The 21,073-nt window shown below is 37.0% G+C and overlaps 1 protein-coding gene and 1 pseudogene across 3 annotated transcripts in view; one reads left to right on the forward strand and one right to left on the reverse strand.

Moving 5' to 3' along the window:
* RABGAP1L (RAB GTPase activating protein 1 like) overlaps positions 1–21,073 on the forward strand; it is a 748,424-nt gene that overhangs the window by 29,880 nt on the left and 697,471 nt on the right. The gene's annotated exons all lie outside the window — the stretch shown is intronic.
* On the reverse strand, positions 12,810–13,470 carry LOC118526413 (claudin-6-like; annotated as a pseudogene).

Raw genomic sequence — 21,073 nt, forward strand, 5'->3', positions numbered from 1 at the left:
TTTTGGGGAGTGGGGGAGAATTGTTTGGAAGGGCTAAACTTTTTGTTTTCCTTTATTTTTATTTTTTAGAGAGGATGTGTGTACATGCATGGGGGGAGGGCGGGAGGGGCAGAGGGAGAGAGAGAGAGAGAGAGAATCTTAAGCAGGCTCCATACCCAGTGTGGAGTCCCACCTCACGATCCTGAGATCATGACCTGAGCCAAAATCAAGAGTTGGACTCTTAACCAACTGAGCCACCCAAGCACCCCTGTTTTCCTTTATTTTTAAAGAGATTAGATAATACACAAGGTGTATGTGGCAAATTGAGAAGCTGCTGAGACCCCCTGCATTATTGTAGGTATTAGGGCATAGAGAGCCCACAGGTTTGACTCATCTCTAAATTTCCATTCTGTAGTGTTAAGTGTATAGTAGATGTCCAGTAAATGTTTGAATTAATTAATCCATGGCATGCACATTAAAAAAAAATTCTTTGGCATCTTATGGGCAAATATTTAATTATTTTTCTTCCATTTTGGGGGGTAATTTTCAGGAATTATGACACATTATAGTTCTATTATCTCCAAGTTGGAAAGTCATGACTAACCTTTTATAGAAATTTTTAGTTTTTATCCAATGTCCCATGTTCTTGTACTTTTTGTTAACCAATTAATCATTTAAGTGTTTCTCAAATAATTCAAGGATGGAGTGACTAGTTTCTGGTTTCCAAGATTATTCCTACTCTTAAATGTAGGAACTCTGTGCCCGCCTCCCTTCTTCAATCTGGATATATCACATAGTAAAGTCCTTAGATTTTAAGGTATGGAATATTTCAAGACTGGTACTTTGGAGTAGATGTGGGTTTGCATCTCATTCCATTGCTTACTGCTTGTGTGGTTCTTGGGTTGGTTACTTACTTCCTTTTTAATCTCAGTTAACAATTAATTAACAAATAGAAAGCTCCTGGCAAAGCAACTGACAAATAGCAAAATGGTAAATGCTAGTAATAACTACGAGCTATGTTTACTAAAGGGAAAGCAGAGTTAGTCATGCTAGTTTAGGATCTGTTTGCAATTGAGGATTAAGGAAGATTGTACAATTGGTAAAATTCTGGCAGCATACTGAATTTCTATTTTTGAGGTATTGTGGACTCTCTAAATTTGTCTTCTGGGTATAGGCTACTTTTTGTCTTAAACTCAACATTTTAAAAAGTTCTTTGAAATTAGGACTAAAAATCTGAGGAGTAATAGTTGAACTTTTAAAAAAATCTCAATTTTTATCTTTGTTGCTCTTTGAGGGATTATATGAGAAAGAAAAGTATATAGCACAGTGCCTGCTACATGATAAGCTTAATAAGTGATAGTACTTATGTGTGTGTGTGCGCACGCGCGTGTGTGCGTGTGTGTGTGTTTGTGGTGAATACTGCTTCCCTGGGTGGACTGCTATACTAGTTTTGTGACTTTGGATAAGTCATTTAGTGTTCTGTTGTTTCTTCACTTATAAAAATGAATTCATCTTAGCTCTGCCTTATATTGGGAGGGCTAAATGAGATGGAATGTAAAGTGCATAGTACAAAATAAGCACTCAGTGTTAGATATTATTATTTTATGCATTTTCTTTTGAGAGGCATTATTCCAGAGTGGGAAAAGCGGTATCTTTGGAGTCTGGTTGAGTTGGTTTTGAGTTTTGCCTCAGATGTATACTAACACTGACCTTGGGCAAATTACTTAACTATTCTTTTCCTGTTTTCATATCTATAAAATGAGGATAATAGCTACCTTGTAGAGTTTTCAAAAGTATGATAAATACATAGATACTCAGTAAATGGTAATTATTATTGGCATGGTGCCTGTAATTCAGGTCAGTAGTATTTTCTTGGCAATGTGAGCCACCTGGCTAGATTTTTTCCTTGACACTGATGGCTATCTGAATTGAGGACTTAGTCTACCATCAAGTCAATTATACTTTTTCTATGAAAATAAAACTTCCTAATAACATCTTAATATTTACTTATTTATAGAATTTTATATGAAATGCAAATTAATGTATATTAGAGTATACTTTTTTGTGTTTTCTTATTTATTTTTGTAGAACAAAGGCAAAAGCAGCATCTGTTTGGGCTTGAGACAAAGAGATGCTATTCTCACTTCCCCTGGATGCTTTCTATCCTGTATATCCTGGAAAAGAGAAATCCTGCTCATGCCTCTACATCCTAGAAACAACCCCACATGAGCAGGATTTCTCTTTTCCAGGATATACAGGATAGAAAGCATAGTACAAAGCATATGTACAGTCATCTCTCTGTTTGGGGGAGACCACATAGGATTTGTCTTGTCTAGGAAGCAGAGAATTCCTAATCAAAAGTGTCAGGTGACTATAGTCACATTCTTTATTGTATGAACAAAGCTGTCATTGAGATCAGGCAGCTCAGCTTCCAGGCTAGGTCTGCAAAGGCACAAGCAGTTTTCCCATGAGAGGATCCAGCCATTAGAATTTACTGAGCACCAATGACTAATCTGAAAAAACCAGATGATTATCCACTCTGAACTGAAACTACAGCAGGCTGTCACAAGTTCGCAGATGTACAGACTGTTTATGGAGAATGTTACCAAAGGGTCTGCATGTTCATTCAGATATTCAAATCTCATGGCTTGTGAAGATGACAAAATTTGTACGTGTGTCCCCTTCCTCCTTTTATTTGAGAAAAGAAATCTTGGAACATACAGAAACTGCAGGCTAATAATAGATTCTTGGTAAACACAAAACTTCTGATGAGTTAACAGTCATTTTACATATATTTTCCTTATCTTTTTGGAAGGTTTTGCATGTAAATGTCAGTTATACGGATTTTTTTTTGATTCACATACCATAAAACTAACCATTTTAAAGTGTATAGTTGGGTGGTTTTAGATGTTCACAAGTCGTATACTACTAATTCCAGGTAGAGTATACATATCTTTTACCATATTTAGATGAACTTACCTCTGGTTTTCTTTTCTGCTTTAAGGAAACCCTATTTTGTCTTTGGGCTTATCTCTGACTTTTTGTTAATTCATTTGGAGTTCTGCTGTAGTCTCAGTTTAGAGTGGTTGGTTGAGCACCTGAATTTTTCACATTAGTCACTGGTGCTCAGTAAATTTTAACAGCTGGATCTTCTCTCTCTTTTTTATTCAGTTTTTTTTTTTTTTTTTTTTAAAGTAGTCTCTGCACCTGTTGTGGGGCTTGAATTCACAACCCCAAGATCAAGAGTGGCATGCTTTTCTGACAGCCAGCCAGGTGCCCCAGCTGGATCTTCTCTTGAGGGAAAACTGTTTTACCAGTTTCAGGAAGTCCTCAAACATCTATTTCTGCACTAATTTCATTTTTATTCTGTTTCAGAATAAGAGAAGATAGAAAATAATATCATTTTGGGTGACTTTGCCATAAAGCTGAATGATGGTTGTTCTTTGACAGTGGAGCATTTATTTGATAGCTTAATTATTCACTCCTTCCTCTTACATGACTAATTAAGTTTTAATATAAAAATTATTTTTTATAGATCAACTAAAGATTTTTCTTAACTCATGATACTGTCATTGCAAGCATTTTATAAACTGCTGTAGTTCTTTCAAATAATTACCTTCATTCTTAGGGAAGCTTTACCTTTATATCTGAGAGATTTGTACAGGGCATTATAATTTTCCAACACATTTACTTTCCTTGTCATTGAAAATAGTTTGTTTTTATATACAAGTAAATAGAGATCAACAGTACTTACAGAATTTAGCTTTGTCTACTTTGTCTAACTTATTATATGCCTTAATAGCAGATTCTCTGAAAAACAATATAAGTGGTATATTCCAGTTTATTGTTATTTTTGACTCACACTAAAATGCAGTTCTCATTAGTTGCAAAGCATGTCTCTTCAGGTTCTTTAGCTTCTAGTGAAGTCAAAACCTTCCTCCCTCCCTGTCTTCTGTTCTTTACCCTGTATCTGACACCTGCAATCTCTTATAGGTCTCATATCTATATGCTAAACGTCCAGAGGGAGGACAGCCTCTCTTTCCTCTCCACTACATTCTCTTGTGGTTTTAATCTGATGAGACACTTATATTCTTTCCTGTACTGTTCTTAGGAAAAATGCCATGTTAATTGGCTTAAGACTTAGTGCTCCTCTTGGAACAAAGTGTTACAGTAAAAGGTATTAAGTTAATTGGCTTGGAGTTCAGTTAGAGACATGCCCTCTTTCCTCCTCCTGCATCCTTATCCCCACCTCCAGAGGCTAGGTTCTGGGGCTGCTGTACAACTGAAGGAGAGGGAGAATGAATGGATGCTAGAAAATATAATATGGTTGTTGGTCATTTGTTTTTTTATATCCTTTATTTCATTTTCAATCAGAGTATTCCATCTTTTTTTCTCCCTGACAACTTGTACCATTTTGTCATGTTTCAAACTTTTGCCTTAAATGTTTCTCATATTATTTGATATGCAGAAGTCTTAAATTTTTATGAAGTTTATCAGTCTTTTTCTTTATGATTTCTTCTTTGGCATTATGCTTATTTCTTCCCTACCCTGATATCAGAAATATTCATAGTTTTTGTCCTAGTCATTTAAGAACCAAAATCCTTTTGACATTTGTTTGGAGTTTCATTTCTGGTAGATATCACATTTAATTTTTTTCCTAATAGCCAGTTGTCTTATCACTTTTTTTTTTTTTTTAAAGATTTTATTTATTTATTTGAGAGAGAGAGAGAGTGTGAGTGAGTGCATGAGTACTGGGGAGGGGCAGAGGGAGGAGGAGAAGCAGACTCCCTGCTGCTCAATCCCAGGACGCCAGGATCATGACCTGAGCCAAAGGCAGATGCCTGACTGACTGAGCCACCCAGGCGCCCTGTGCCATCAACTTTTATTGAATATTCCCTCCTTCCACTAATGTTTTGAATGAACTTGTCCTTTCACGAATGCTTTGTAACATGCTACTCTTATTGTATACCAAAATATTAGCTGGTAGGCTCTTGAATTTTCTATTCTGTTTCTTTGATTTGCCTCTGATTTCTTACACCACTCTTACATAATTTCAGTTAATCTATCCTCTCTCTGGCAGTATACCTTCTTTCCTTTCCCCCCACATTTTCTTGATTATTTTCCTGCATGTTTTCTTCCAGATGTTGATACTACTTTATAGGTATTTACGGAGCATGTAAAAGTCCAGTTTTTTTACATGTATTAGCATATTCAGTCCTCATAACAAGCCCATGATGTTGGTGTTATATCACAGTTTTACAGATGAAAATCTTGAGATACAGATAGGTTTAATACTTAGTTTAAGATCACATTAAGCTCAGGAAGTAGGATTCAAACCCAGGCAGTCTGACTGTAGAGCTCATGCCCTTAACCACTTTCCTAAAGGTTAGATTATTGCATCAAGTTTCACAAGAACTTTCTGTTTTTTCTTTTAAGTAATCTCTACACCCAGTGTGGGGCTTGAACTCATGACCCTGAGATCAAGAGTTGCATGCTGTACTGACTGAGCCAGCCGGGTGCTGCCCGAAGAACTTCTTTTTAAAAATTTTGGTGGAATTAGATTGTACCTGTAAATCAACTGGCATCTTTACAATATGTAGTTACATAATGGCTATTTTCTGAATTCTGTTATCCTGGAAAATTATGTGTATCTCTGATTATTGGAGTTTTAAAGTACTTCAGTAGAATTTACTAGTATTTTTTATAAGTTCTCTCTATATAAGTTTATTCTTATTTTATTAGCTATCTGAATGGGTTCCTCTCACCCTCTTTTAGGTGTAATGAGATACTGCTGGCCTAAAAGAAAGCTATTGAATTTGTATATTTTATGTCTGGCAGGCTTGCTTAAAAATAAAAACAATACTGATTATTTCCTATTTTCATAGAGACTATATTTCAGAAAATGTTCAAAAAATAAATAATTTGATTTATGTGTGTGGGAGGGGTAGGTGTATTCTAGTTATAAGTAACTAAGAAAATGTGAAAACTCTAGATAACAGATGCTCCTTTTAGGATGAGATAAATCCTGTAGCTGGTTGAGATTCTTTCCAGGGATTCAGGTTCCCTAGGGAGGGAGGCCCAGTCACTTTCTTACTGTATTGTTGGCCAGGAAGCTTTTGGATGGGATCTCGCGCCTGCCCATGGTAGTGGTGAAGATAGGCATTTTACTTGATGGGCAGTGCTGCAGAGGAGATTGGGCCTTTCTCTTCTGGGGTTGATGGTGTTACCATAGAAGAGCAGGAAATAATCTTTGCCCTGTGGATATGAATTAGTGCATTTGGCATAAGAAACTCAGGCAGTGTCATTATATAAAGTACAAAACTATCAAATGTGTGAAAGAGAAACATTTGTAACAATAATGACTAGCACTGTTTTGTGTACTTAATGTGTCATAAGAACTCTGTTATTTTTCTGAACTCTTATTAGTTTTAATAGTTTTTCAGTTGATGCTTTCAGATTATGACTGTTTTATACAATAATACTTACTATAAAGGTATTTTGGAACAAAACCAGAAATATTTTTATATGTAGCATTCTCATTTTTACATTTTAAACCATCTATGATTATAGCTTTGATGTCTTTATTGTCCTGAGTATTTAGTGTTTTTTAATTTCATTCAGTACATATTTACGTAGTGTTTACCGTGTGTCAGACATTCTTTTAGGTGCTGGGGAAGCTGCAGTGCCCCAGACAGATCATATATTCTAGTCAAGATTGAGGAATGTTCGTCAATAAATGAGCAAATAAGATCCCCTCTACTTGATATAAACTCTAATTGATGTTTAGTTGTATTGTAGTCAGAGAAATATCCTAAGCAATCTGTACTCTGAAAATTGTCTTTTTTTTTTGGTGGGGTCTAGGATATATTCTGTTCTGAAAATGAACCTTTATGTTTGGCCAGAATGATAGTTTAGTATTTCTTTACATATCTGTTAATTAACCATACCAATTAAACTTCACATCTGTATCTTCATTTCTTAGGCATTTGATTTGTTCACAGCTAAGTTGTCTTCTGCTTGAATTGTGTATCAATCTTTCATTGTATTTTGAACAGTTTTTGCTTTATTATTTGATATTATACTATTTGGTATATAAAGGCTTTCGATTAAGAGATTTTCAGTGTGGCTTGTACTATTTATCGCTATAAAAGACCTTATTTGTCCTATTTAATGCATTTGGCCTCAATTACACTCTGATTTTGAATCTACCAGTCTCAGTATCCTTTTTGTTTTGATTTGCTGATATGACTTATACTTTTTTTTTTTAACTTTCTGTGTACTTTTGTTTTAGGTTTGTCTTTTAGAAGTATATATTAGATTGAACCACATGAAATTATCATTTTTATAGGTCAAAAAATGTCATGTATTGGCAATTTCATGTGGTCCAACCATGGTTAGTGCTTTTTTTTTTTTGATAGTCATATTTGGACCCCATATAAGAATCTTTTAATAGGTAGATGATATAGATACCAATAACAAATATCATTCATTAAGTACTTGTGTGTTGTTCTAAGCACATTACTTATGATAACTCATTTTAGTTCTGTGAGATGGGTACAGTTATCTTCCCTATTTTATATCTGAAAAAAAATTAAGACTTAGGGAGATTAAGTTATTTGCCCAAGGTCATAAAACTGGTTGGGCTAGAAGTTATGATTCAAAACCAGTCATTCTCAGTGTCTGGCTTGGGATCAACACTGACCAGCTTGGCTTTGGCATCTATTAAATTGAACTCTGATCTGAATGAGGATTCAGTTGGTATTAACTGTTCTGTTCTCCCCAGTAGTAATGGTGATGGTGGTGAATTAATATACAGGAATAGGCTTCAGTTAATTCTAAAGCCTGAGCCTTTCAGTAGGATTATATCTCAGGGACTGATTCTAGGAAATTGACCTGTTGGTTCTGTACTGCTCCCCTGAAAAAGTGCTGAGATTATCATCACTTACCTGGCACCTGGAAGGCAGGCATGCACTAGACAGTCTTTTTTTTTTTTTTTTTTAAGTAGGCTCCATGCCCAGTGTGGAGGCCAGTGAGGGGCTCAAACTCAAAACTGTGAGATAAAGACCTGAGCCAAGATCAAGAGTCAAACCCTTAACTGACTGAGCCACCCAGGCACCGCTAGACACGGTTTCTTCAACAGTCAGGAATGGCTGAGAAGTTGTAACAGATAACAGATTAGAGTTTGCTGGGGGTGGGGGGGATGGGGGGGTAGGGGGGGAAGAGGATTGGGGGAGTGACTGCAAGTGAGTACAGAGTTTCTTTTTGGGGTGATAAAAATGTTTTGAAATTAGACTGTGGTGATGGCTGTACAACCTTGTGAATATAGTAAAACCCACTGAATTGTTTTAAAAAAGAAAACTAATGATGTAATGTATGGTGATTAATATAACATAATAATAAAAAAAATAAGAAGAAAAAAGCAATTTGAGCTTTCTGGCAATTGCTGCAGTACTTTGGTGGGGATTGAAGCAGGGGAGTTTGCCCCTCTTATGAGGAGGATGTATCTGACTTACAACTTTATTTTATTTTTTAAAATAGGCTTTATATTTTAGAGCATTTTTAGGTTCACAGCAAAATTGAGCAGAAGGCACAGATTTTTGCGTATACCCTCTGCCCCCACACATGCACAGCCTCCCTCTTATCAACATTCTTCAAAGGGTTGTACATTTGTTAAAATTGATGAATCTGCATTGCCACATGATTACCATTGAAAGCCCATAGTTTACATTAGGGTTCACTCTGGTGTTATATATTATTTGAGTTTGGACAAATATATAATGACATGTATCAACCATTTTAGTATCAAAGAGTAGTTTCACTGTCCTAAAAATCCTCAGTGGTCTGCTTTTTTCATTACCTCTGCAGCCCTTGGCAACCACTGATCTTTTTACTGTCTACATATTTTTTTCTTTTCTAGAATGTTATATTGTTAGAATCATACAGTGTGTAGCTTTTTTAGACTGGCTTCTTTCTTTTAGAAATATGCATTTAAGTGTCCTTCATGTCTTTTCATGACATGATAGCTTATTTCTTTTTAGCTCTTAATAGTATTCCGTTGTCTGGATGTACTACAGTTTATCCATTCACCTACCGGAGGACATCTTTGTTGCTTCCAAGGTTTGGTAATTATCAGTAAAGCTTCTCTAAACATCCATGTGCAGGTTTTTGTGTGGACGTTAGTTTTCGGCTCCTTTTGGTAAATACCAAGGAGCCCAGTTGTTGTATTATATGGTGAGAGTATGTTTCATTTTGTTAGAAACCGCCAAAATGTTTTCCATAGTGACTGTCCCATTTTTTATTCCCCCCAGTAATGAATGAGAATTCCTATTGCTCTGTATTCTTGCCAGCATCTGGTCTTGTCAGTGTTCTGGATTTTAGCCCCTCTGATAGGTGTTTAGTGGTATTTCATTGTTTTAATTTGCATTTCCCTGATGACAATCTTCTTTGATAAGGTGTCTGTTAAGGTCTTTGTCCATTTTAAAAATCAGGTTATTTTCTTATTGTTGAGTTTTGAGAATTGTTTGTATATTTTGGATAACTGTCTGTTGTCAGATACGGCTTTTTCAAATATTTTCTCCCAGTCTGTGATTTGTCTTTTCATTCTCTTAGCAGTATCTTTTGCAGAAAGGAAAATTTTAATTTTAATGAGGTCAAGCTTATCAGTTTCTTTTATGGATCATGCCTTTGGTGTTGTATCTAAAAAGTCATCACCAAGGTCATCTAGATTTCCTCCTATGTTATCTTCTGTGAGTTTTATAGTTTTGATTTTACATTTAGGTCTGTGATCCATTTTGAGTTAGTTTTTGTGAAGGGGGGTCTATGTCTAGATTCATTTTATTTGGACATGGATGTCCAGTGTTTCTGTACCATTTGTTAAAAAGGCTGTCTTTTCTCCATTGTATTGCTTTTGCTCCTTTGTCAAAGATTGCTTGACTGTATATATGTGAGTCTATTTCTGGGTTCTATTTTGTTTCATTGATCTATTTATCAGTTCTTTTGCCAATAACATACTATCTTGAATACTGTATTTTTACAGTAAGTCAGGTAGTGTCAGGCCTCAAATTTTGTTCTTCAGTTTTATATTGGTTATTCTGGGTCTGTTGCTTCTCTGTATAAACTTTATTTTTTAAAAAAGATTTTATTTTTTGACAGAGAGAAACACAGCGAGAGAGGGAACTCAAGCAGGGGGGATGAGGGAGAGGGAGAAGCAGGCTTCCCACCGAGCAGGGAGCCCGATGCGGGGCTCGATCCCAGGACCCTGGGATCATGACCTGAGCTGAAGGCAGACGCCTAACGACTGAGCCACCCAGGTGCTCCTCTCTATAAACTTTAGAATTAGTTTGTTGATATCCACAGAGCAGTTATCTGGGATTTGAATTGGGATTGCATTGATCAAGTTGGGAAGAACTGGCATCTTAGCAATATTGAGTCTTCCTATACGTGAACATGGAATATCTCTCCATTTCTTTAGTTCTTCTTTGATATCTTTCATCAGAGTTTCCTAGTTTTTCCTCATACACATCTTGTACATAATTTTTTAGATTTATACCTAAGTATATAATTTTTGGGTGTTACTGTAAGTGGTATTGTGTTTTTAATTTCAAATTTTACTTGTTCATTGCTGGTATATAGGAAAGCAAGTGATTTTTGTATGTTAACCCTGTAGCATGCCACTTTGCTGTAATTGCTTATTACTTCTAGTAGTTTTTTTGGTCATTTCTTTCAGATTTTCTACATAGACAATCATGTCATCTGTGACCATATTTTTTATCAAGGTTGAAGACATTTCCTTCATTCCAGTGTACTGAGAGTTTTTATCATGAATTGGTGTTAGATTTTGTGAAATGCTTTTCTCCATCTATTGATATAATCATGTGATTTTTCTTTTGTAGCTTGGTTGATGTGATGGATTCCATTAATTGATTTTTGAATGTTGAACCAGTTTTACATACCAATTTTTGCAACTGTTGCCCAGAGGACACCTCCAGACTGCCTGGTCTGGTGGCTAGCAGGGTTTATGCTTGTAGTTTCACAAGACTGTATATGTTTGTATACTTGAAAAGCTGCTGCCTGGGGGTCTGGCTTCCAATCATCCTGATTCTTGGTGCTAAGACGCTCCCCCCCCCCTCCCAGTTTTGGACACAGGTCTTGGCATATCCTCAACAGTTGGGACCTATTAAGAATAAAATAGGCTGCTTGGACAATCACAAAGGTTCAAGAGAACTAAGAACTACAGTATGGTTGAATGGTAAGGTTCATTTCCTACATGAGACCATTCCTTCAAGGATGGAAGAGGCATTTTTATCTCATAGGAACAAACACAGTCAAACAAAATGAGGAAAAAGAGGAATATGTTCCAAATGAAAGAACAAGATAAAACCTCAAAAAATGATAATGAAATGGAGATAAGTAATTTACATGATAAAGTGTTTAAAGTAGTGGTTGTAAAGATGCTCACCGAACTTGGGAGAAGTGTATGAACACAGTAAGAACTTCAACAAAGAGACAGTATAAAGAAGTACCAAATAGAAGTCACAGAGATGAAGAATACAGTAACGGCTCTGAAAAATATAATAGAGGGGTTCAACAGCAGACTAGATGAAGCAGGAGAAAGGATCAGTGAACTCAAATTTAGGGCCGTGGAACTCATTTAATCAGAGCAGCAAAATGAAAAAAGAATGAAAAAGTGAATCTAGCTCTAAGGGAAGAATGAGGCAACATCAAGTGGACTAACAGTCATATTTTAGGGGTCCCAGAAGGAAAAGAGGGAGAGAGAGAAAGGGGCAGAAAACTTATTTGAAGAAATGGTGGCTGAAAACTTTCCTAACCTGGAGAAGGAAATGGACATTTAGATCCAGGAAGCCCAGAGAGTTCCAGAAAAGATGAACCCAAAGAGACCCACACCAAGACACATTATAATTTAAAATGTCAAAAGTTAAAGACAGAGCGACTCTTAAAAGCAGCAAGAGGAAAACAATGTGTTACATACAACGGAACCCCCATAAGATTATCAGATTTTTTAGCAGAAATTTTGCAGGCTAGAAGAGAGTGGTGTGATATATTCAAAGTGCTGAAAGAAAGCAACTTCACCCTGCAAAGTTATTCAGAATTGAAGGAGAGATCAAGAGTTTTCCAGACAAGCAAAAGCAAAGGAGTTCATCATACTAAACCAGCTTTATAAGAAGCTTTATTTAGGAACTTCTTTAAGCTGAAGAAGAAGGACCCTAGGTTGTAACAAGAAAGCATATGAAAGTATAAATATCACTGGTAAATGTAAATATATAATAAAGGTGGTAGATTAATCACTTAAAAAGCTAGTATGAAAGTTAAAGGACAAAAATAGTAAAAATAACTATAACTACAGTTTTAGTTGAGATATACAAGGTAAGATGTAAAAGGTGACACCAAAAACATAAAAGAGTAGGGGAGAGTAAAATATAGAGCTTTAGAATGCATTCAAACTTAAGTTGTTATCAACTTAAAATAGGCTGTTATGGATTGTTATATATAAGCCTCATGGTAACCACAAAGCAAAAATGTATGGTGGATACACAAAAGATAATGAGAAAGGAGTCTAAGTGTACCACTAAAAAACCCCTCATCAAACCACAGGGAAGAGAGCAAGAGAAGAAAGGAACAGAGAGGACCTAGAAAGCAGCCAGAAAACAATAAAATGGCAGTAAGTACATACCTATCAATAATTACTTTAAATATAAATGGACTAAATTTTCAATAAAAAAGCATAGAGTGGCTGAATGGATAAAAAAAGACTCATTTATATGCTGCCTACAAAAGACTCACTTCAGGTGTAAGGACACAAACACACAGAATTAGATAAAATTCTTAGTGGGGTACTCAGAGGGACTCTGAGAGGTGACATGTGCAACGGATTCCAAGTGTCAGGCCATATCATGGTTTGAGTCCTGGGAGCCCCTCCCTCCCAAGGGGCAGATGCAGCACAGCAGCTCCCCTTTCAGCAACACAAGGCCAGAGGCTGCCCAGCCCAGGTAGAGGAAGGCCCCACGTCCCACTTTTGGGCCTTGGCCACCTGGGGGTTGTAGAAGTCCTGGATGGTTGTGTGGGCTGGCAGCAGTTGTGGGGATCAGGGGCAGGATCCCTGAGATGACAATGATAATCTCAGAGAAAAGCACCCAATGGGCCTTGGAGTCCTTGTCCTCCATGTAGGTAGTACAGTTAGCTCCAGTGAGGTAGACCAGCAGACCAAGCAGAGCCAACAGGAGGATGATCGTGAGCAGTCTGCAGGTCCTGGGGCAGCACCAGCTGTGGGTTGTATACCATGCACTGCATCTCACCTGTGCTCTGCACCATGCAGGACATCTGCAGCTCCTCCCACACCACCTGGGCCGCCACAATGATGTTACTGATGAAGGCAGTCACCTTTCACAGGGTCAGGGCACAGGACAGCAGAGCATTCACCTAGCCAAGCAGCGTTAGGATGATCCCCAGGATTTGTAGACCAGTGGAAGCCATGGCAAAGTTGAGGTTGAGAGGAGCTGCGAAGGAGCCCACAGGGATTCGTAGGAGCCACCAAGTGTCTCCTTCTAATATTTCTTTGAGGGACGTTGTATAGTAATTGAGACTACAAACTGAGGAGCCAGATTGCTTGGTTTCTAATTTGTGCCATGATACTAGCGACTTTGGGTAAAGTTCTTAGTTTACTCCTCTGTAAAATGGAGATAATAACAGACTTACTTGAAAGTAGAATTAAAAGAGCTTATGTAAAGTTTATGTAAAGAATTGTACCTGGTATAGTTTAAGAATTATTATTTTTATTATAGGCTTCACTATTACAGCTCTCACTTCAGTTTTTTTTTTTTCCCTCCCCTTTGGAATTGTTATTTTTTTAAAATTTAGATTGTCTCTTTTGGATCTGATCTTCATATTTCTCTTACTCAGCACTTATATTTAATTCTTTTTTTTTTTCCTAAGATTTTACTTATTTATTTGAGAGAGAGAGACACAACGAGAGAGGGAACACAAGTGGGGGAGAGGGAGAAGCAGGCTTCCCACTGAGCAGGGAGCCCGATGTGGGGCTCGATCCCAGGACCCTGGGATCATGACCTGAGCTGAAGGCAGATGCTTAACGACTGAGCCACCCAGGCGCCCCTATATTTAATTCTTTTATCCATTCTGGGATGCGTTTTTAAGTTTTTATCTTATTTCTTTATTAATTTGTTCTGCTGAAGTATCTAATCCAGATCTGCTTCAGTTTTGCCTTTGGAAATCATGTTATTTTGTCTCTGCAATTTTTCCTAATCTTCCTTCTTTATAACTTCGTGCTCTAGTTTCATGTATATAATTCTCTCTTCAATTGTCCTGAGGACATCAACTAGAAGTTTTATAAACACATTTTCCTGTATCTTATAGTAAATCTATTTCAGAAGAAATTTGCTTTTTTTGCTTGGTCAAGTATCCATAATTTGAATTAAATCTTTTTGGATGTGAAGTTTTTTTCCTGTTCATTTTTATAGTGGAAGGTCTCTTCCTTCCACCCCAGAATTGGTCGTAGTGTAAGATAGAATTTGAGATGTATAATTGTTATTTAAAGATCTTATTAGGCAAGTGAAACAAAAGGGAAAATGAACTTTTGGGACTTCATCAAGATAAAAAGCTTCTGCACAGCAAAGGAAATAGTCAACAAAACAAAGAGGCAACCCACAGAATGGGAGAAGATATTTGCATATGACATTACAGACAAAGGGCTGATATCCAAGATCTATAAAGAACTTATCAAACTCAACACCCAAAAAACAAATAATCAAGTCAAAAAATGGGCAGAAGACATGAACAGACACTTCTCCAAAGAAAACATACAAATGGCTAACAGACACAGGAAAAAATGTTCATCATCGTTAGCCATCAGGGAAATTCAAATCAAAACCACATTGAGATACCACCTTACACCAGTTAGAATGGCAAAAATTGACAAGGCAAGAAACAACAAATGTTGGAGAGGTTGTGGAGAAAGGGGACCCCTCTTACACTGTTGGTGGGAATGCAAGTTGGTACAGCCACTTTGGAAAACAGTGTGGAGGTTCCTCAAAAAATTAAAAATAGAGCTAGCCTATGACCCAGCAATTGCACTACTGGGTATTTATCTCAAAGACACAGATGTAGTGAAAAGAAGGGCCATATGCACCCCAATGTTCATAGCAGCAATGTCCGCAATAGTCAAACTGTGGAAGGAGCCGAGATGCCCTTCAACAGATGAATGGATAAAGATGTGGTCCATATAATACAATGGAATAATCCTCAGCCATCAGAAAGGATGAATACCCAACGTTTACATCGACATGGATGGGACTGGAGGAGATTATGCTAAGTGAAATAAGTCAAGCAGAGAAAGTCAATTATCATATGGTTTCACTTATTTGTGAAACATAAGGAATAGCATGGAGGACATTAGGAGAAGGAAGGGAAAAATGAAGGGGGAGATGTCTATCTGACATCGGAGGGGGAGACGAACCATGAGAGACTATGGACTCCGAGAAACAAACTGAGAGTTTTAGAGGGGAGGTGTGTGGGGGACGGGTTAGCCCGGTGATGGGTATTAAGGAGGGCACGTATTGCATGGAGCACTGGGGGTTATACGCAAACAATGAATCATGGAACACTACATCAAAAACTAATGATGTACTGTATGGTGACTAACATAACATAATAAAAAAAAATAAAGATCTTATTTGTTCATTTATTAGAGAGAGGGAGAGAGAGAAAACAAATTAGTGGAGGAGGAGCAGAGGGAGAGGGACAGACTCCACACTGAGCATGGAGCCTGATGTAGGGCTCAATCCCACGACCCGGAGATCATGACCTGAGCTGAAATCAAGAGTTGGGTGCTTAACCAACTGAGCCTCCCAGGTGCCCTGAATTTGAGATGTATTATAAGAGATGGCTGTGGATCGAACTAAATCTTCAAATAAGTTGAAGGTAGATGGTACTGCTAATGCCCCTGTAATAACTGAGCCAGGGTTCGTAGTATCACAGAAAAGAACAATAAATGATATTCACTAATATGTATTCAGCTTTGTTTTTTTTAAGTGCCAGACAGTATGCTCAGTGCTTTTACATATATAACATCATTTAATTTTTCCCAACAACTCTTAGGTAGATTATTATTTCTCCTGTTTTAAACTCAGTGAAGTTCAGAGAGATTTATTTGCCTAAGGTCATAAAGTTTGTAAATGGTGGAGGCAGGATTAAACCCAGTTGTGTGTGTGCCTGACTCTAGTGGTTGAGAGTTTACAGTCAGGCTTTAATGACCCCCATTGTCAATATTTATTAGAGCTTGAGCTCTTGTAAGTAGGTTTAGTCCCAAACTCAGACACTACCCCATCTCACCCATGGTGGATAGTGGGAGGTATGTTTAGATTCCTCTTCATGAAAGAATCCTTCAGTGCTCCACTTAATGTACTTTTTTTTCTTTTTCTTTTCTTTTTTTTTAGAGAAGGGGGAGGGGCAGAGGGAGAGGGAGAGAGAGAATCCTAAGCAGGCTCCATGCCCAGCATGGTGCCCTGATGCAGGGCTCCATCTCACAACACTGAGATCATGACCTGAGCCAAAATCAAGAGTTGGATGCTTGACTACCTGAACCATCCAGGTGTCCCTCCACTTAATGTACTTTGAAAAACTACAGAATTTGTTGGGGCGCCTGGGTGGCTCAGTCGTTAAGCAAATGCCTTCGGCTCAGGTCATGATCGCAGGGTCCTGGGATCGAGCCCCGCATCGGGCTCCCTGCTTGGCGGGAAGCCCGCTTCTCCCTCACCACTCCCCCTGCTTGTGTTCCCTCTCATGCGGCGTCTCTCTCTGTCAAATAAATAAATAAAATCTTAAAAAAAAAACAAAACTACAGAATTTGTTCACTTCTTAATTTCGGTTATTCACAAATAACCCCTCTGATGCACATAGATAACCCTTCTCATTGCCATACTGCTTTATTACCTGTTTCTTAAGCATAACACAGTATTGCTGATGTTGTACTTTTAAGCAAATCTGTTGTGGTCTATATAGATATTCTTGGAGTTCTGGGCATGTGGTTGGCATCTTTTCTGGAGAGCAGAAAATTCCATTTTATATGAATGTATTTTCATTGTTTGCCATAATCCCTGTCACTTAATAATTTAATAAGTATTAAATTATTGTATGTGTAAATTAAATTAGTTAAGGAGATTCTATAGTGTAAGTCCTTCAGGATGGGCATATTTAAAATGGTTGAATATACATATCACAATCAGCTAGGAACTTTTTTGACAACACAGATTCTTATTATGACTAGTCCTTTTTCCCTTTTCTATCCATGATATTTGGGATTCCTTTGCCTGTCCTTCAGAACCACTGTTGTAAGGTGTTGAGTATAGTTGGAGACTATAAAATGATTGAATAGTTCTTGATAAATAAATGCTACTTTTCTTTGATATTTAGGTGTTTGTGCTGTAATGATTGAAATGTCTAAATTCGTAGTATATATGGTTTAGATCTTGTTTATAATGCCTTTGTTTATAAGACCTTTTAAGAGTTTCATGAAGTAATAAACACATTATTGTCTAGTTCATTATGGAGCTATTTACTGTACTAAGCCAGTCCCGCAATGACTTTTTGCAGACTGTGATATTACTTTTGTCTTTTAGAGTGGGAGAGACATAAATAATCCCTAGATTCAAGGACTTGACTTAATGAGAGCAAATTTAAAATAGGTGAATTTTCACTTCTTTGAAATCTGGTATAGTATTTTGATTTATTAAGATGATTGGTTTAGGTTACATGAAAATAAATTTTTACAAAATAAAAATTTTTGTAGTAATCAGAAAGAAATATTTCCTTTTTGATCAGCAACAGGGTACATTGTACTGTACTGGAAATTAATGGCATAAAAACATCTCAGGTACCTATTTTGTTTTTATTAAGAATTTGAGATTTTGTGGCAAGTAAGAGTAAGAAGCAAGAGAAAATCAAACTAAAATAGGTACTTGAGATGTTTTTATGTAAGCTCTTATGTAGGTGGTAGCTAAAAATCTGGTATTCCTAGAATGTGAAACACATATATCACATCTTACTCTTTGGCATATTAGTAGAATAAGTTGGCATAAATAACAGTTTTTTTTTTCCTGATGGGAAAAATTTATATCTTTTTGCACTTAGTCCATTAGATTTTTATTTTTAGTTACTTGAATGTGAATTAAAAAAAACCCTAAACATTTATCTGTACGTGAGCTCGATGGGTGGCTCTCAAAAAATTGTTTTTGACCATAAGCCCTGTAGGCTAATATTTTACTAGAGCAGATTTAATCAGCTGCGGAAATTGTTGAAACTGCTTCCAGAGGTTATAGAAATTATGTTTTGAAGGATTCAAATTTTGTATGTCTATTTTTTTTTTAAATTTGAGAGTGACAGAGAGCATGCATGCACATTAGCAGGGGGGAGGAACAGAGGGAGAGGGAGAAGCAGACTCCATGCTGAGCAGGGAGCCCCACGCGGGGCTCGATCCCAGGACCCTGAGATCATGACCTGAGCTGAAGGCAGATGCTTAACTGACTGAGCCACCCAGGTGCCCCTGTATACCTAGCTTATAACTACCTTAGCACTTAAAAGATTTAAATTTTCTATGCCCTTAAAATTTTTTTTGTTTATTTGACCTTTCTGAGATTGGGATAGTGTTTGTTTCCTACTGTATTTGTTTTCTGGTCAAATTGATCCTTAACATTTCTATTAGTAGTCCTTCTAATTACGCTGCAGTATTATTTGGTACATAACATTTCAGCCACATTTTCTTGTCCCTGTTGATCATATTTTGCATTTATATGAATGACCTTTATAGAATAAAGTACAGTGCCTTTTATCTTGTAAAAAGATGGAAAGTTTTTTTCAGGTTGTCCCCATTCTGTTCCAGTTATCCAAATCTGAGGTCAATGTGGCCATCACTTTGCATGCCATTTTTCCTTTACTCTGAAGGACAGCCTCACTTTGGCCATTCATTTTGTTTTAATCTGCTCTTGTCATTGTGGAAGTTTATAAGAACTGTCTTAGGTTGTGGCATGTACTTTATTTTTCCATCATATATTTGGGTGCTGTATAATGTGCTAGATGCTAAAGAAAATATAGGCTTTGTTTTTATGTTTTTTTTTTTAACTTTCTGTACTATTTATTTTTTCTTCTATTTTGTCAAATATTGAGCATATAAAATACAAATTTCAAGCATACAAAATCAAAGTGAATGATATAAATATTCCTATGGCCTTTTACCAATTTTAGCAGTTATCAAATGATGACCAGTCTAGTTTCCTTCGTGCCCACCCAGATTTTATGAAGCAAATCTCAGACATCATATTATTTAATTTGTAAATATTTCACTATATACTGCCAAAAGACAAGGACTCTCTCATAACAATACCAACATTTTCATGCTCTCAAAAATATCAACAATAATTTCTTAATATAGTTGACTTGTCATTGTTCTTGTTTTCCTTGCATGAATGGGAAATTTGGTGAGGAGGTCTTAACATTTTGGTTTAGTATCTTCTTTTAAAAGTTGCCTCATTATATCATAAACCTGTGGAAGTTCTATGTAATGTCAAGTGTATGCTGGTTATTTACCCAGGGAAAGAAACCGTCACTGCTATTATCATCCTTTAGAGTCAAAGTTCTGATCAGGCTGTGGGGTACTAGGTGGCTCCTTGAGTTTTAGGAACTTTGAATTTACTCAGTCTTGGATAGTCATTCATTCATTTATTCAGCAAATATTTATCTGTCTGCTATATGCCAGGCATTCTTCTAAGTGTTTGGGTTATATCAGTGAATAAAACAATTATCCTTACTTTTGAAGAAGCTACATTCTACTGGGAGAAGCAGACAATAAACAGTAAATATGACACAAAAGTAAATTAGATTGTATGTTAGAAAATAAGTGTTCCAGGAAAGAAAGTAAGTAGATCAGGATAAATGGGGATTGGAAGTTGGTGGTGGGAAAAGTAGTATTAGATAAGGCAATCAGCGTAGCTCTCTGAGGAGGATGAGATTTGAACAAAGATATGAACAGGGAAGTAAACATGTTAGTAGACATCTGGGAGAAGAGTGTTCTGTTTTGCAATAGCCAGAGCAAGTGTGCCAGGGTTTTTTGAGACAAAGCAGGTAGCAAGGAGATTGTTTTAGATGGAATTGAGTCTACAAGGGGGAGAATTGTAGGAGATAAGTCACAAAGGTAAGGTAAGATGGGGTGGGGGAAGTAGTGAGGAGGGGCGTTTGTAGTACAGGTGTATAATGGCTTTGAAGGTCACTTGGCTTTTATTATGAGTAAGATGGAGCCATTGGAGAATTTTGATCAGAGGACTGGCAAGAACTAAATTAAAAGGATCATTCTGGCTGCTTTTGAAAATGGACCAAAGAGGAGCAAGTAAAGAAGCAGAGAGTAGTTTCAGAGACTTTTAGAATAATCTAGGTAAGGGATGATGATGGGTTTGGGACTTGGTAGTGGCAATGGAGGTGGTGAGAAATGGATGATTTCTGGATGCAATTTGAAGGTAGAGCCAAAGTAATTTCCTGACAGTGTGGATGTAAGGTGAGAGAGTGGAGAGAGTTTGTTAGTTTGAGGAAGGAGAATAAGAGAACAAGAGGAGTAACGTGACTGATATAGTTGGCCAGAGTTAGAAGGATTGAGTTGTCATCAGATGAGGAAACCTGCGGGAGGGTAGTGTGGAGTAAGTGGTAGGTTGGTAGGGGAAAGGTTGGAAGTATGATTTTTGAATATGTTAAGTTTGAAATGTCTCTTAGACATCCAGTTGGAGAAGACTATAACTATGCTTGTCAAATAATAAGTGTTCAACATCAGCAACAACAGTGAATGCTTGTTAAAAAATTAACTGGATTCTGTATGAGTGGTATTAGAGCATGGGGCTCTAATATTCCTATCTCTGCCCTCAGTATGCAGCAAGTCTATTGTGGCTTACGACCCAGGATTCAAAGGCGTGACAAATACCAAGATGGACATCAACATGCAAATTCAGCAACACGAGAAACTCTCAAATATTGGATTTCTGATGGCTTGTATTTTATCACACTTTTTCTATTTAAAACATCAGAA

This window comes from Halichoerus grypus, chromosome 7 (genome assembly GCF_964656455.1).
Source record: "Halichoerus grypus chromosome 7, mHalGry1.hap1.1, whole genome shotgun sequence".
NCBI classification, from domain to species: domain Eukaryota; kingdom Metazoa; phylum Chordata; class Mammalia; order Carnivora; family Phocidae; genus Halichoerus; species Halichoerus grypus.